At 47.1% G+C, this 15,615-nt stretch overlaps 1 protein-coding gene across 8 annotated transcripts in view; it reads left to right on the top strand.

Annotated features, from left to right (window-relative positions):
* CAPRIN1 (cell cycle associated protein 1) overlaps window positions 1-15,615 on the top strand; it is a 590,401-nt gene that overhangs the window by 85,071 nt on the left and 489,715 nt on the right. The gene's annotated exons all lie outside the window — the stretch shown is intronic.

Raw genomic sequence — 15,615 nt, 5'->3', positions numbered from 1 at the left:
GGTTATTTAGCAGAATGTCAAAAGTTCTAGTCATAGAAGGGGCCATAAGCCTTCAGTACCCCAATCCAATAGAACACCAGGGCTTTCAAAGGGCAATGCATCCAAAATGGCTGTTAAACCTTTGACTTCTTGATTGAGGAAACTCTAGCAAAAACATAAGCCCTTAAGACAAAAAAAAAAAATCACACGAGTAGAAAGACACCAGTAATGAGTTGCTGAAAGGAGCTGGCGTGACTTTATTTCAATGGAGTTTGAGGCAAGTCACGCTCTTAAAAAAAAAAAAAAAAAAAAAAAAAAAAAAAAGTCGATACAACTGATAGTGAAAAAGGACAAGTACCTTTTGAGGAAATCTAGACAAACACTAGATCTGTAGAGCCAAATAGGGACCAGATTAAGAAGTAGAGACACTGAAAATTGTGATGGAGGCAGTCCCGTAGTTGGGAGTAGGAGTAACCACATCATATAGGAAGGCGAGGTAGAGGGACGTGGTTAGGAAGAGACTATAGATGGTCATTGTTTCTCTGTACCCAAGAGAAACATTTCACATATCCTTTAGGGCTACCGGTGGTTAATGGAGCAGCAGATGCCCCCTGGTACAAATGGAGGTGGAAAAGGAAGAACGTTTTTTTTTTAGAAACTGAAGCCTGTAGGTGGAAATCTGTTTCTACCTATGCTGCCTAACATACTACAGCAGTGGAGGGAGGCCTTTCTGAAAGGAGAATCTGCTGAAGCAGTCACCCTTGGAAAATAAATGCAGGACAATATCCTTAATATGTCCAATCACATGTTGAGCCAGACTCTTTCGTAGCATCTGCTACGAGGAAAAGAGTCTTGTCCCCAGCATCTTTTGTCCCACCCCTTGACATGTCTAGTAAGACCAGAAGCAGTGGCTGCTTCCTTATCCATCTTTCTGCTCAGTGGCATATCGCCAACTCTAGTGCCCTTGAGTACTCTAGTCATTAATAATGGGAGGGTGTAGAAGAACACATGTGACGCCTTCCCAGTGAGTTTAAGATGGATTAGGCAGTCCTGGAGGAAGGCAAGAGCATAGCCAATTCCTACCTCAACGCTGCATTTTGCACAGCTGACCCAGCAAGCAGACTGTAGGCTAACTGCTAAGGCAATGGGGGCTTTACAGAAGTTTAAATCTTGCATTAGAGGGGCCATCACAGAGGCCAGTGAAGAACTGCTTTCATTTCTGTCACAAAAACAAACAAGGGTACACTTTGGTTAGATGCAACACCAGGGTGAGCAGACCAACAACAGTACGAACTGAGCACAAGTTGTTTTTCATACCATAGGCAACCAGGCTAAACCTCTTGAGGAGCAGCCGGTTAATCAAGTGACTTTTTGGAATCCCACCTTCTTTCAAACATTCAACATCAGTGAATAGGAGGATAAAGGTCTTCCACAACAGCTGGAAATTAAAACCACTGACAAATGGGTGCAAATTTCAATAAAACTCCAGTATTTGCCTACAATTCCTCCCCTCCAACAAAGTTCAAAACTAAAAACCTATAATAAAGCAAAAGAGGTGCCACAAAGAGGTGCAAGACATACTGGAGGAAGCAATAGAAATTACCCCCCCCCCCCCCCCACCATCCCCCCCAAAAAAAGAGGAACATAACACTGGGGTGTGCTCTGTATGTTTTCTTGTTCCAAAGTAAGATTTAACCCTACACCAATACTGGAATTAGGTTTATTAAGATGTAAGGGTTCCGAATAGCGGTGTGAGAACAGCCTGGTGAAGGTTGTCTACCTTCTTCACCACTTAGGTTTTTTGACAAATTGGAAAAAAATCCTTTCTCGGACGTGAAAGACTTTCCTGTGGGCAGAGTTTGATTGTCTAAAAGAAGCATGTCTAACTCTGTGAAGAGTAAAAGCTTTGGATGGACAGGCTCCCCTTTAGCATCAGTATCTCTCTCTGATAATAACTGATGAAAAACTATAGTGTTTGGCATTGTGTGGCCATTTGACCCCCAAACACCAGGTTACACGTGATTCCTGCAGTAATGGTTCAACAGTCAGCTGCCACAAACGAAAGGGAAATGGGGCGTAAGAGGAATAGGGGACAGAAAAAGTAAAGATTCTTATAAAAGCAACTGTATTGTACCTAAACAAGCAGGGTGTGGTGTGAGGGGGGTCCGTTTGATTCCCACTGTCAAGGCTAGCTCACACAATTTGAAAGTGGTCAATAGAAAAAGACATAGTGCAAATGGTACACCATGTACCGGGGTGAAAAACACTCCTGGCAAACCTTTCACCCAAGTAAGAACTAAATACAACAAGAGCTGAAAGACGTTTTTTGTTTTTTTTAAAAGCAGGGGCGAACAACACTGGTAGATTTAATTGCAACAGAATACTCAAAATGTCAGTCTTTCGCATCCTGGAACTTCCAACCACTATTGGGTAATGCTCTACTGAGAAGCTGGTTCAGGTAGTTTGCCTACGGCCTTGCTCTGCTACCACAGAGCCCCTTGTTAATACAGAAGTTCAAAACATCAGTTCGGTGGCATGTGTAGCTGCAGATACACATGCTGTGCATAGTCCGCCGTTTGGTGTTGGGTCGGAGTGTTACAAGTTGTTTTTCTTCGAAGAAGTCTTTTCGAGTCACGAGACCGAGGGACTCCTCCCACTTCGGTTCCATTGCGCATGGGCGTCGACTCCATCTTAGATTGGTTTTTTTTCGCCATCGGGTTCGGATGTGTTCCTTTTCGCTCCGTGTTTCGGGTCGGAAAGTTAGTCAGAATCAACGGAAAATTCGTCGGTATTGGGATAGTTAGGGCAAATCGACACCGAGCCTTAAAGAGCTCCGGTAACCCTTCGGGGTATTTTCGATTCCCCGTCGGGGCCTGGTCGGCCCGACCGCGTGCAACATCGAGACTGATGGAACGGACCCCGTTCCGATTCTGTCCTAAATGCCACAGTAAATATCCTTACAGACCAACATTTGGTCTGTAACTTGTGCCTGTCCCCCGAGCACAAGGAAGAGTCGTGTGAGGCCTGTCGCGCGTTTCGGTCGAGAAAAACGCTCAGGGACCGAAGAGCCAGGAGGTTGCAGATGGCTTCCACGCCGACAGGACAACTAGGGTTCGAGGAGGAAGAAGAAGAAACTTTCTCCATCCGCGACTCGGATTCCGAAGAATTCGACGTAGACGAGCAACCAACCGTGAGTAAGACGTCGAAAGAAAGATCACACGAAAAAACAAAGCCCAGGGGACGCCACTGCCAACAGGCCATGGCATAACCCATAAAGTAGGTGACCGTCCATCGGCACCGAAAAAGGGCGAGCTGGTGCTGAAGTCGTCCGACTCCGGTCGAGACACAGGCACGCAACACTCTCGGGACCGAGAGAGTGGTGCAGAAAAGGCTCGACACCGAGACAGCGGCACCGAAGCTGCTCGGCACAGAGATAGCGGCACCGAAAATGGTCGGCACCGAGAGGCCAAGACACCGAAAAAGAGAAAGATCTCGTCGAAGCCGAAAACAACTAAAGACAGGTTTCGGTGCCAAAACACCCGGCAACCGAACCAAAAACCAGTTCCTACTCAGAGGAACAATCACTGTCCTCCCAACTAAAAAGACACCGATTTGAGGAGGAATTACAAACTACAGAGGTAGATCACACGCAAAAGCGGATCTTTATCCAAAGGGGTACAGGGAAAATCGGCACTCTTCCCCCAATCAGGAGGAAAACGAAACTTGACTTCCAACAACAAGACAAGCCACCACAAGCAAAGGTGGTAAAGAGGGTAACTCCACCACCCTCTCCACCACAGTCAACTCATGTATCACCGGCACAGACTCCACCACAATCACCAGCTCATACCACCATGAGCCAGGATGATCAGGAAGCATGGGACCTCTATGATGCTCCAGTATCGGACAATAGTCCAGAGTCGTACCCAACTAAACCCTCACCACCGGAGGACAGTACAGCATATGCACAGGTGGTAGCTAGGGCAGCCGAATTTCATAATGTATCTACATTCGGAGCCTATTGAGGATGACTTCCTCTTTAACACCCTGTCCTCCACCCACAGCCATTATCAAAGCCTTCCCATGCTCCCGGGAATGCTAAGGCACGCTAAACAGATTTTCAAGGAGCCTGTTAAAAGCAGAGCAATAACTCCAAGGGTGGAGAAAAAATACAAGGCACCGCCCACAGACCCTGCTTTTATTACATCACAACTGACACCAGATTCAGTAGTCGTAGGAGCAGCTCGTAAAAGAGCCAACTCGCATACATCAGGCGACGCACCACCTCCGGACAAGAAGAGCCGCAAGTTTGATGCAGCTGGGAAAAGGGTTGCAGCACAAGCTGCAAATCAGTGGCGCATCGCCAACTCGCAAGCACTCCTAGCGCGATACGACAGGGCCCATTGGGACGAGATGCAGCATCTCATCGAGCACCTCCCCAAAGAATTCCAGAAACGAGCGAAACAAGTGGTTGAAGAGGGGCAAAATATCTCCAACAACCAAATACGTTCTTCTATGGATGCAGCAGATACAGCTGCAAGAACAATAAATACTGCTGTGACAATAAGGAGGCACGCATGGCTGCGCAAATCTGGCTTCAAACCTGAGATACAACAGGCAGTGCTCAATATGCCGTTCAATGAACAGCAATTGTTTGGCCCAGAAGTGGACACTGCAATTGAAAAATTAAAGAAGGACACTGACACAGCCAAAGCCATGGGCGCACTCTATTCCCCGCAGGGCAGAGGCACATTTGGCACATTTCGCAAAACAACTTTCAGAGGAGGGTTTCGAGGTCAAGCCACAGAAGCCAGCACCTCACAAACAAGACCACCTACCTACCAGGGACAATATCAAAGGGGTGGCTTTCGAGGCCAATACAGAGGGGGCCAATTCCCAAGAAACCGGGGAAAGTTTCAAGGTCCCAAAACCCCTCAAAATAAACAGTGACTCACAGGTCACACAACCCCTTCACACAACACCAGTGGGGGGAAGACTAAGCCAGTTCCACAAATCATGGGAGGAAATAACAGACACTTGGGTCTTAGCAATTATCCAACATGGTTATTGCATAGAATTTCTCCAACTCCCTCCAAAAGTCCCACCGAAAACACACGATATGTCAAAACAGCATATAGACCTTCTAGGACTAGAAGTTCAAGCATTACTGCAAAAAGACGCAATAGAATTAGTACCAAAAACACAAAAGAACACAGGAGTTTACTCACTGTACTTTCTAATACGGAAAAAGGACAAAAGTCTGAGACCAATATTAGATCTCAGAACACTAAACACCTACATCAAATCAGACCACTTTCACATGGTCACGTTACAAGACTTAATACCACTACTGAAACAGCAAGACTACATGACAACGTTAGATCTAAAAGACGCGTATTTCCATATACCGATACATCCCTTGCTCAGGAAATACCTAAGGTTCGTATTCAAAGGAATACATTACCAATTCAAAGTGTTGCCATTCGGAATAACAACAGCACCAAGAGTCTTTACAAAATGTCTAGCAGTAGTAGCTGCACATATCAGGAGGCAGCAAATACATGTGTTCCCGTACCTAGACGATTGGTTAATCAAAACCAACTCGCTAACAAAGTGTTCACACCACACAGATTGTTATACAAACCCTTTACAAACTGGGTTTCTCGATCAACTATGCAAAGTCACACCTTTTGCCGCGTCAAACACAGCAATACTTAGGAGCGACAATCAACACAACAAAAGGGATAGCCACTCCAAGTCCACAAAGGGTTCACAATTTTCACAAGGTGATACAAGCTATGTATCCAACACAAAAGATACACGCAAAGATGGTATTAAAACTCCTAGGCATGATGTCCTCATGCATAGCCATTGTCCCAAACGCAAGATTGCACATGCGGCCCTTACAACAGTGCCTAGCATCACAATGGTCACATGCACAGGGTCAACTTCTAGATCTGGTGTTGATAGACCGCCAAACATACATCTCGCTTCTATGGTGGAACAGTACAAATTTAAACAAAGGGCGGCCTTTCCAAGACCCAGTGCCACAATACGTGATAACAACAGATGCTTCCATGACAGGGTGGGGAGCACACCTCAATCAACAAGGCATCCAAGGACAATGGGACGTACATCAAAGAAAGTTTCATATAAATCACCTAGAATTGTTAGCAGTATTTCTAGCGTTGAAAGCATTCCAACCAATGATAACCCACAAATACATTCTTGTCAAAACAGACAACATGACGACAATGTATTATTTAAACAAACGGGGGGGAACACACTCGACACAGTTGTGTCTCCTAACACAAAAAATATGGCATTGGGCAATTCACAACCACATTCGCCTAATAGCACAGTTTATTCCAGGGATCCAGAACCAGCAAGCAGACAATCTCTCTCGGGATCACCAACAGGTCCACGAATGGGAAATTCACCCCCAAATCCTGAACACTTACTTCCAAATTTGGGGAACACCTCAAATAGATCTATTTGCAACAAAAGAAAACGCAAAATGACAAAACTTCGCATCCAGGTACCCACACCGGCAATCTCAAGGCAATGCTCTATGGATGAATTGGTCAGGGATATTTGCGTACGCTTTTCCCCCTCTCCCTCTCCCTCTCCTTCCATATCTAGTAAACAGATTGAGTCAAAACAAACTCAAACTCATACTAATAGCACCAACATGGGCAAGACAACCTTGGCATACCACACTACTAGACCTGTCAGTAGTACCTCATGTCAAACTACCCAACAGGCCAGATCTGTTAACACAACACAAACAACAGATCAGGCATCCAAACCCAGCATCACTGAATCTAGCAATTTGGCTCCTGAAATCCTAGAATTTGGACACTTAAACCTCACACAAGAGTGTATGGAGGTCATAAAACAAGCTAGAAGACGATCCACTAGACACTGCTATGCAAGTAAATGGAAATTGTTTGTTACTGCCATAATAATCAAGTCCAACCATTGCATGCATCTCCAAAAGATGTAGTAGGATATTTACTACATTTACAAAAATCAAATCTAGCTTTCTCTTCCATAAAAATACATCTCGCAGCAATATCTGCTTACCTGCAGATTACTCATTCAACTTCCCTATTTAGAATACCTGTCATTAAAGCGTTTATGGAGGGCCTAAAGAGAATTATACCACCAAGGACACCACCTGTTCCTTCATGGAACCTCAACATTGTCTTAAGGCTCATGGGTCCACCTTTCGAACCCATGCATTCTTGTGAAATGCAATACTTAACGTGGAAAGTTGCATTTCTCATTGCCATCACATCTCTAAGAAGAGTAAGTGAAATACAGGCGTTTACCATACAAGAGCCATTTATTCAAATACACAAAAATAAGGTTGTTCTAAGAACAAATCCAAAATTCTTACCACAGGCTATCTCACCGTTCCACTTAAACCAAACAGTGGAATTACCAGTGTTCTTCCCACAGCCAGATTCAATAGCTGAAAGAGCACTACATACATTAGACATCAAGAGAGCGCTAATGTACTACATTGACAGAACAAAAGAAATTAGGAAGACAAAACAACTATTTATTGCCTTCCAAAAACCTCATACAGGAAATCCAATTTCAAAACAAGGTATCGCCAGATGGATAGTAAAGTGCATCCAAACCTGCTATCTTAAAGCAAAGAGAGAACTGCCTATTACACCAAAGGCACACTCAACCAGAAAGAAAGGTGCTACTATGGCCTTTCTAGGAAATATTCCAATGACCAAAATATGTAAGGCAGCAACATGGTCTACGCCTCATACATTTACTCTACACTACTGTGTAGATGTGTTATCTGCACAACAGGCCACAGTAGGTCAAGCCGTACTAAGAACTTTATTTCAAACTACTTCCACTCCTACAGGCTGAACCACCGCTTTTGGGGAGATAACTGCTTACTAGTCTATGCACAGCATGTGTATCTGCAGCTACACATGCCACCGAACGGAAAATGTCACTTACCCAGTGTACATCTGTTCGTGGCATTAGTTGCTGCAGATTCACATGCGCCCACCCTCCTCCCCGGGAGCCTGTAGCCGTTTAGAAGTAGATCTTGAACATTTGTACATTTGTAAATATATTACATTAAACCTTCATTTTGTACATACGTATTTATTCCATTGCATGGTGTAAAGAAATGGCTCCCTGTTGCAGTTACCCCCCACTTTTTGCCTGATGCTGACTTGACTGAGAAGTGTGCTGGAACCCTGCTAACCAGGCCCCAGCACCAGTGTTCTTTCACCTAAAAGGTACCATTGTATCCACAATTGGCAGACCCTGGCATCCAGATAAGTCCCTTGTAACTGGTACTTCTAGTACCAAGGGCCCTGATGCCAAGGAAGGTCTCTAAGGGCTGCAGCATGTCTTATGCCACCCTGGAGACCTCTCACTCAGCACAGACACACTGCTTGCCAGCTTGTGTGTGCTAGTGAGAACAAAACGAGTAAGTCGACATGGCACTCCCCTCAGGGTGCCATGCCAGCCTCTCACTGCCTATGCAAGTATAGGTCAGTCACCCCTCTAGCAGGCCTTACAGCCCTAAGGCAGGGTGCACTATACCATAGGTGAGGGTACCAGTGCATGAGCATGGTACCCCTACAGTGTCTAAACAAAACCTTAGACATTGTAAGTGCAGGGTAGCCATAAGAGTATATGGTCTGGGAGTTTGTCAAACACGAACTCCACAGCACCATAATGGCTACACTGAAAACTGGGAAGTTTGGTATCAAACTTCTCAGCACAATAAATGCACACTGATGCCAGTGTACATTTTATTGCAAAATACACCCCAGAGGGCACCTTAGAGGTGCCCCCTGAAACTTAACCGACTGTCTGTGTAGGCTGACTAGTTCCAGCAGCATGCCACACAAGAGACATGTTGCTGGCCCCATGGGGAGAGTGCCTTTGTCACTCTGAGGCCAGTAACAAAGCCTGCACTGGGTGGAGATGCTAACACCTCCCCCAGGCAGGAGCTGTAACACCTGGCGGTGAGCCTCAAAGGCTCACCCCTTTGTCACAGCACCGCAGGACACTCCAGCTAGTGGAGTTGCCCGCCCCCTCCGGCCACGGCCCCCACTTTTGGCGGCAAGGCCGGAGATAATGAGAATAACAAGGAGGAGTCACTGGCCAGTCAGGACAGCCCCTAAGGTGTCCTGAGCTGAGGTGACTCTAACTTTTAGAAATCCTCCATCTTGCAGATGGAGGATTCCCCCAATAGGGTTAGGATTGTGACCCCCTCCCCTTGGGAGGAGGCACAAAGAGGGTGTACCCACCCTCAGGGCTAGTAGCCATTGGCTACTAACCCCCCAGACCTAAACACGCCCTTAAATTTAGTATTTAAGGGCTACCCTGAACCCTAGAAAATTAGATTCCTGCAACAACAAGAAGGACTACCTAGCTGAAAACCCCTGCAGAGGAAGACCAGAAGACAACTGCCTTGGCTCCAGAAACTCACCGGCCTGTCTCCTGCCTTCCAAAGAACTCTGCTCCAGCAACGCCTTCCAAAGGGACCAGCGACCTCTGCATCCTCTGAGGACTGCCCTGCTTCGACGACGACAAGAAACTCCCGAGGACAGCGGACCTGCTTCAAAAAGACTGCAACTTTGTTTCCAGAAGCAGCTTTAAAGAACCCTGCAACTCCCCGCAAGAAGCGTGAGACTTGCAACACTGCACCCGGCGACCCCGACTCGGCTGGTGGAGAACCAACACCTCAGGGAGGACCCCCGGACTACTCTACGACTGTGAGTACCAAAACCTGTCCCCCCTGAGCCCCCACAGTGCTGCCTGCAGAGGGAATCCCGAGGCTTCCCCTGACTGCGACTCTCTGAAACCTAAGTCCCGACGCCTGGAAAAGACCCTGCACCCGCAGCCCCCAGGACCTGAAGGACCGGACTTTCACTGGAGAAGTGACCCCCAGGAGTCCCTCTCCCTTGCCCAAGTGGAGGTTTCCCCGAGGAAGCCCCCCCTTGCCTGCCTGCAGCGCTAAAGAGATCCCTTGATCTCTCCTAGACTAACATTGAAAACCCGACGCTTGTTTCTACACTGCACCCGGCCGCCCCCGCGCTGCTGAGGGTGAAATTTCTGTGTGGGCTTGTGTCCCCCCCGGTGCCCTACAAAACCCCCCTGGTCTGCCCTCCGAAGACGCGGGTACTTACCTGCAAGCAGACCGGAACCGGGGCACCCCCTTCTCTCCATTCTAGCCTATGCGTTTTGGGCACCACTTTGAACTCTGCACCTGACCGGCCCTGAGCTGCTGGTGTGGTGACTTTGGGGTTGCTCTGAACCCCCAACGGTGGGCTACCTTGGACCAAGAACTAAACCCTGTAAGTGTCTTACTTACCTGGTAAAACTAACAAAAACTTACCTCCCCCAGGAACTGTGAAAATTGCACTAAGTGTCCACTTTTAAAGTAGCTATTTGTCAATAACTTGAAAAGTATACATGCAATTGAAATGATTCAAAGTTCCTAATGTACTTACCTGCAATACCTTTCAAACAAGATATTACATGTTAAATTTGAACCTGTGGTTCTTAAAATAAACTAAGAAAAGATATTTTTCTATAACAAAACCTATTGGCTGGATTTGTCTCTGAGTGTGTGTACCTCATTTATTGTCTGTGTATGTACAACAAATGCTTAACACTACTCCTTGGATAAGCCTACTGCTCGACCACACTACCACAAAATAGAGCATTAGTATTATCTATTTTTACCACTATTTTACCTCTAAGGGGAACCCTTGGACTCTGTGCATGCTATTCCTTACTTTGAAATAGCACATACAGAGCCAACTTCCTACACATGGGCACTATTAGCATACACAACTCCTACCTCACCCTCTGCGGGGAAAACAATCTAAGATGGAGTCGACGCCCATGCGCAATGGAACCGAAGTGGGAGGAGTCCCTCGGTCTCGTGACTCAAAGACTTCTTCGAAGAAAAACAACTTGTAACACTCCGACCCAACACCAGACGGCAGACTATGCACAGCATGTGAATCTGCAGCGACTAATGCCACGAACAGATGTACACTGGGTAAGTGACATTTTCCTTACCTTACATAGTGCAGAGAGCCACATAATTCTGTTAAGATTCCAATGCACACTGACATCACAAGGGGGTGAAGGGTGTAGTTTTCTACCCAAAGCGGGTAGAACCGCAACTATGTTATGCAGTTTGTAAAGCGCATGGCTACCAACGGTTTTCCCAGCGCTAATGGAGTTGGACACGACAGGCCAGTAAACCGAGACTATGGAAGGGGACTAGAAAAGCCAGGTTTTGAGTGCCTTGCGGAACATCAGTTCCTGATTTATCAGACGCAACCTAACAGGAAGGGAGTTCCATAGCTTGGCTCCCAGAAAAGATAGAGTGGACCCACCCCATTTGCTTTTCTTGACTCTGGGAATTCTGGCTAGAGCAGAGGAGGACGATCTAAGGTCTCTATTCGGCCTATAGAAAGTAACCAAATTTTTAAGGAGCGGAGGACCTGTGCACCAGGCATAGGGCCTTGAATTCGATCCGCCTTTCTGTTCGCAGCCAATGCAACAAGATCAGGCCAGCCCGAACAGAGGTCCATCTTGGAATATCAAGTATCAGGCGAGCTGCTGCGTTTTGGACTCTTTGTAGTCTTTTCTTGACATATAATGGAGATCCTAAAAAGAGTCAGTTTCCGTAATCAAACCTGGATAAGATTGTGGCCTGAACAATAAGTCTTTTGGCCAATACCGGAAGAATATGAAACACCTTTCTCAATAATCTAAGAAGACCTAAGCAGGTAGACGATATATGCTTAGCATGAATATCCATTGTCAGAGCTGGATCCAACCAGAACCCCAGGCTTTTAATCTGCTTCTTAGGTGGAGGGAAGTCATCCATTACTAATGGGAGAGGAAGCAGGATTCCGAGTCTTCACTCCGGGCCTACAATCATAACCTCGATTTGGTCTTCATTAAGTTTCAATTTACTCTTAATCATCTGTATAGAAATGGCTCCCTGTTGCAGTTACCCCCACTTTTTGCCTGATACTGATGCTAACTTGACTGAGAAGTGTGCTGGGTCCCTGCTAACCAGGCCCCAGCACCAGTGTTCTTTCACCTAAAATGTACCATTGTCTCCACAATTGGCACAGCCCTGGCACCCAGGTAAGTCCCTTGTAACTGGTACCCCTGGTACCAAGGGCCCTTATGCCAGGGAAGGTCTCTATGTGCTGCAGCATGACTTATGCCACCCTAGGGACCCCTCACTCAGCACAGACACACTGCTTGCCAGCTTGTGTGTGCTGGTGGGGAGAAAATGAGTAAGTCGACATGGCACTCCCCTCAGGGTGCCATGCCAACCTCACACTGCCTGTGGCATAGGTCAGTCACCCCTCTAGCAGGCCTTACAGCCCTAAGGCAGGGTGCACTATACCACAGGTGAGGGCATATGTGCATGAGCACTATGCCCCTACAGTGTCTAAGCAAAACCTTAGACATTGTAAGTACAGGGTAGCCATAAGAGTATATGGGCTGGGAGTCTGTCAAAAACGAACTCCACAGCTCCATAATGGCTACACTGAATACTGGGAAGTTTAGTATCAAACTTCTCAGAATAATAAACCCACACTGATGCCAGTGTTGGATTTATTAAAAAATGCACACAAAGGGCATCTTAGAGATGCCCCCTGTATTTTACCCAATTGTTCAGTGCAGGACTGACTGGTCTCTGCCAGCCTGCTGCTGAGAGCCGAGTTTCTGACCCCATGCGGTGAGAGCCTTTGTGCTCTCTGAGGACAGAAACAAAGCCTGCTCTGGGTGGAGGTGCTTCACACCTCCCCCCTGCAGGAACTGTAACACCTAGCAGTGAGCTTCAAAGGCTCAAGCTTCGTGTTACAATGCCCCAGGGCACTCCAGCTAGTGGAGATGCCCGCCCCCTGGACACAGCCAAGCCAAAAACAAGGAGGAGTCACTGGCCAGTCAGGACAGCCCCTAAGGTGTACTGAGCTGAGGTGACTTCGACTTTTAGAAATCCTCCATCTTGCAGATGGAGGATTCCCCCAATAGGAACAGGGATGTGCCCCCCTCCCCTCAGGGAGGAGGCACAAAGAGGGTGTAGCCACCCTAAAGGACAGTAGCCATTGGCTACTGCCCTCCCAGACCTAAACACGCCCTTCAATTTAGTATTTAAGGGCTCCCCTGAACCTAAGAATTTAGATTCCTGAAACTACAAGAAGAGGACTGCTGAGCTGAAAGACCCCTGCAGAAGAAGAAAAGAAGACACCAACTGCTTTAGCCCCAGTCCTACCGGCCTGTCTCCTGCCTTCTAAAGAACCCTGCTCCAGCGATGCTTTCCCCAGGACCAGCGACCTCTGAATCCTCAGAGGACTGCCCTGCTTCAAGAGGAACAAGAAACTCCCGAGGACAGCGGCCCTGTTCCAAAAAGACTGCAACTTTGTTTCAGAGGAGCCGATTTAAAGACCCCTGCAATCCCCGCAAGAAGCGTGAGACTTGCAACACTGCACCCGGCGACCCCGACTCGACTGGTGGAGAACCAACACCTCAGGGAGGACCCTCCGGCGACTCCGAGACTGAGTAACCAAAGTTGTCCCCCCTGAGCCCCCACAGCGACGCCTGCAGAGGGAATCCCCAGGCTCCCCCTGACCGCGACTGCCTGACTCTAAAATCCCGACGGCTGGAAAAGACCCTGCACCCGCAGCCCCAGCACCTGAAGGATCGGAACTCCAGTGCAGGAGTGACCCCCAGGAGGCCCTCTCCCTTGCCCAGGTGGTGGCTACCCCGAGGTCGTCTCCCATTGAAACCTATTGAAAACCCGACGCGTGTTTGCACACTGCACCCGGCCGCCCCGTGCTGCTGAGGGTGTACTTTCTGTGCTGACTTGTCCCCCCGGTGCCCTACAAAACCCCCCTGGCCTGCCCTCCGAAGACACGGGTACTTACCTGCTGGCAGACTTGAACCGGGGCACCCCCTTCTCCATTGAAGCCTATGTGTTTTGGGCACCACTTTGAACTCTGCACCTGACCGGCCCTGAGCTGCTGGTGTGGTGACTTTGGAGTTGCTCTGAACCCCCAACGGTGGGCTACCTTGGACCCCAATTTGAACCCCGTAGGTGGTTTACTTACCTGCAAGAACTAACATTACTTTACCTCCCCTAGGAACTGTGAAAATTGCACTAAGTGTCCACTTTTAAAACCGTTAAATGTGTTTTATGTAAAAAGTATATATGCTATTGTGATTATTCAAAGTTCCTAAAGTACTTACCTGCAATACCTTTCAAATGAGATATTACATGTAGAATTTGAACCTGTGGTTCTTAAAATAAACTTAAGAAAAGGTATTTTTCTATAACAAAAACCTTTTGCCCTGGAATTGTTTGAGTGTGTGTTCCTCATTTATTGCCTGTGTGTATGTACAACAAATGCTTAACACTACTCCTTTGATAAGCCTAGTGCTCGACCACACTACCACAAAATAGAGCATTAGTATTCTCTCTTTGCCACTATCTTACCTCTAAGGGGAACCCTTGGACTCTGTGCATACTATTCCTTACTTTGAAATAGTGCATACAGAGCCAACTTCCTACATCATCCAACCAGATACCGCATGAAGGCAGGAGGATAATCTGGAGCCTTCCAATGTCTCATTGGCCGAGAAAGATAACCACCAGTTGGGAGTCGTCGGCATATGACACCATGGCCAGACCAAAGGACTCAACCAATGCAGCTAGAGGGGCCATATAAATGTTAAACAATGTCGGGCTCAAAGAGGAGCCCTGCGGTACCCCGCACTTACTCTGCACTATGTCTGATAGGTGAGATCTGTCTAACACCTGGAAGGTTCTAGCCTTTAGAAAGGATGTGAACCAAGCCAACGCCAGATCATTGATGCCAGCATCCCTCAACCTCCCAATGAGTACCCGGTGGTCAACAGTGTGTCGAAAGCTGCACTAAGATCCAGCATAATTACAACTGGTAAGACCCTGATTGACACTCATTCTGGCCCTTTCTAAGACTGCGATGAGTGCAGATTCCGTTCTGTGACCGACCCGAAAACCCGTCTGGGAGGGATGGAGAAGACCATTTTCTTCCAAGAACACAGAGTTGGGAGTAAATGTGCTTATCCAAAATCTTGGCCTGACTAATGAAATGAGTTCCGATATTTAGACCTGTCAGCAAAAACATATGATCTCAGATATGCACTTAGACCACCTGCTAGGATGTTCTATGCTTTGAAATGGAAGAGGTAGCTTATATGCCCTCTCACAGCAATCTCTTCCATTTAACTAAGGCGATGATAGCTAGATGCCTCCCATATGCCTCCCATATGTAGTGGATTGCAAATTAACATGTGCATTGCTAAGATTACACCTGCTGGCTATTGCAGCATAAGTTAGAGGCTCCAAAGTAAAACAGATTAGAGATGAAAGTAATTAAGGCTTGGGGAATGTGCAGAGACTCTTTCCAACCCTCACCAAATGTACTCTTAATCTCAGTAGTGACCTCATAATCTCTGTGAAACCTAATACTAGTAGGGCTCAGGAAGCCACCCTTTGAGCTCATTCAAAGCTTCGCTCAAGTTTTAAACTCTAAAAACTGCATTCTTTATAGCAAACTC

The sequence above is a fragment of the Pleurodeles waltl genome, chromosome 3_1, assembly GCF_031143425.1.
Source record: "Pleurodeles waltl isolate 20211129_DDA chromosome 3_1, aPleWal1.hap1.20221129, whole genome shotgun sequence".
NCBI classification, from domain to species: domain Eukaryota; kingdom Metazoa; phylum Chordata; class Amphibia; order Caudata; family Salamandridae; genus Pleurodeles; species Pleurodeles waltl.
The sequence above is the reverse complement of the archived record's forward strand: the minus strand, read 5'-3'. Positions and strand labels throughout refer to the sequence as shown.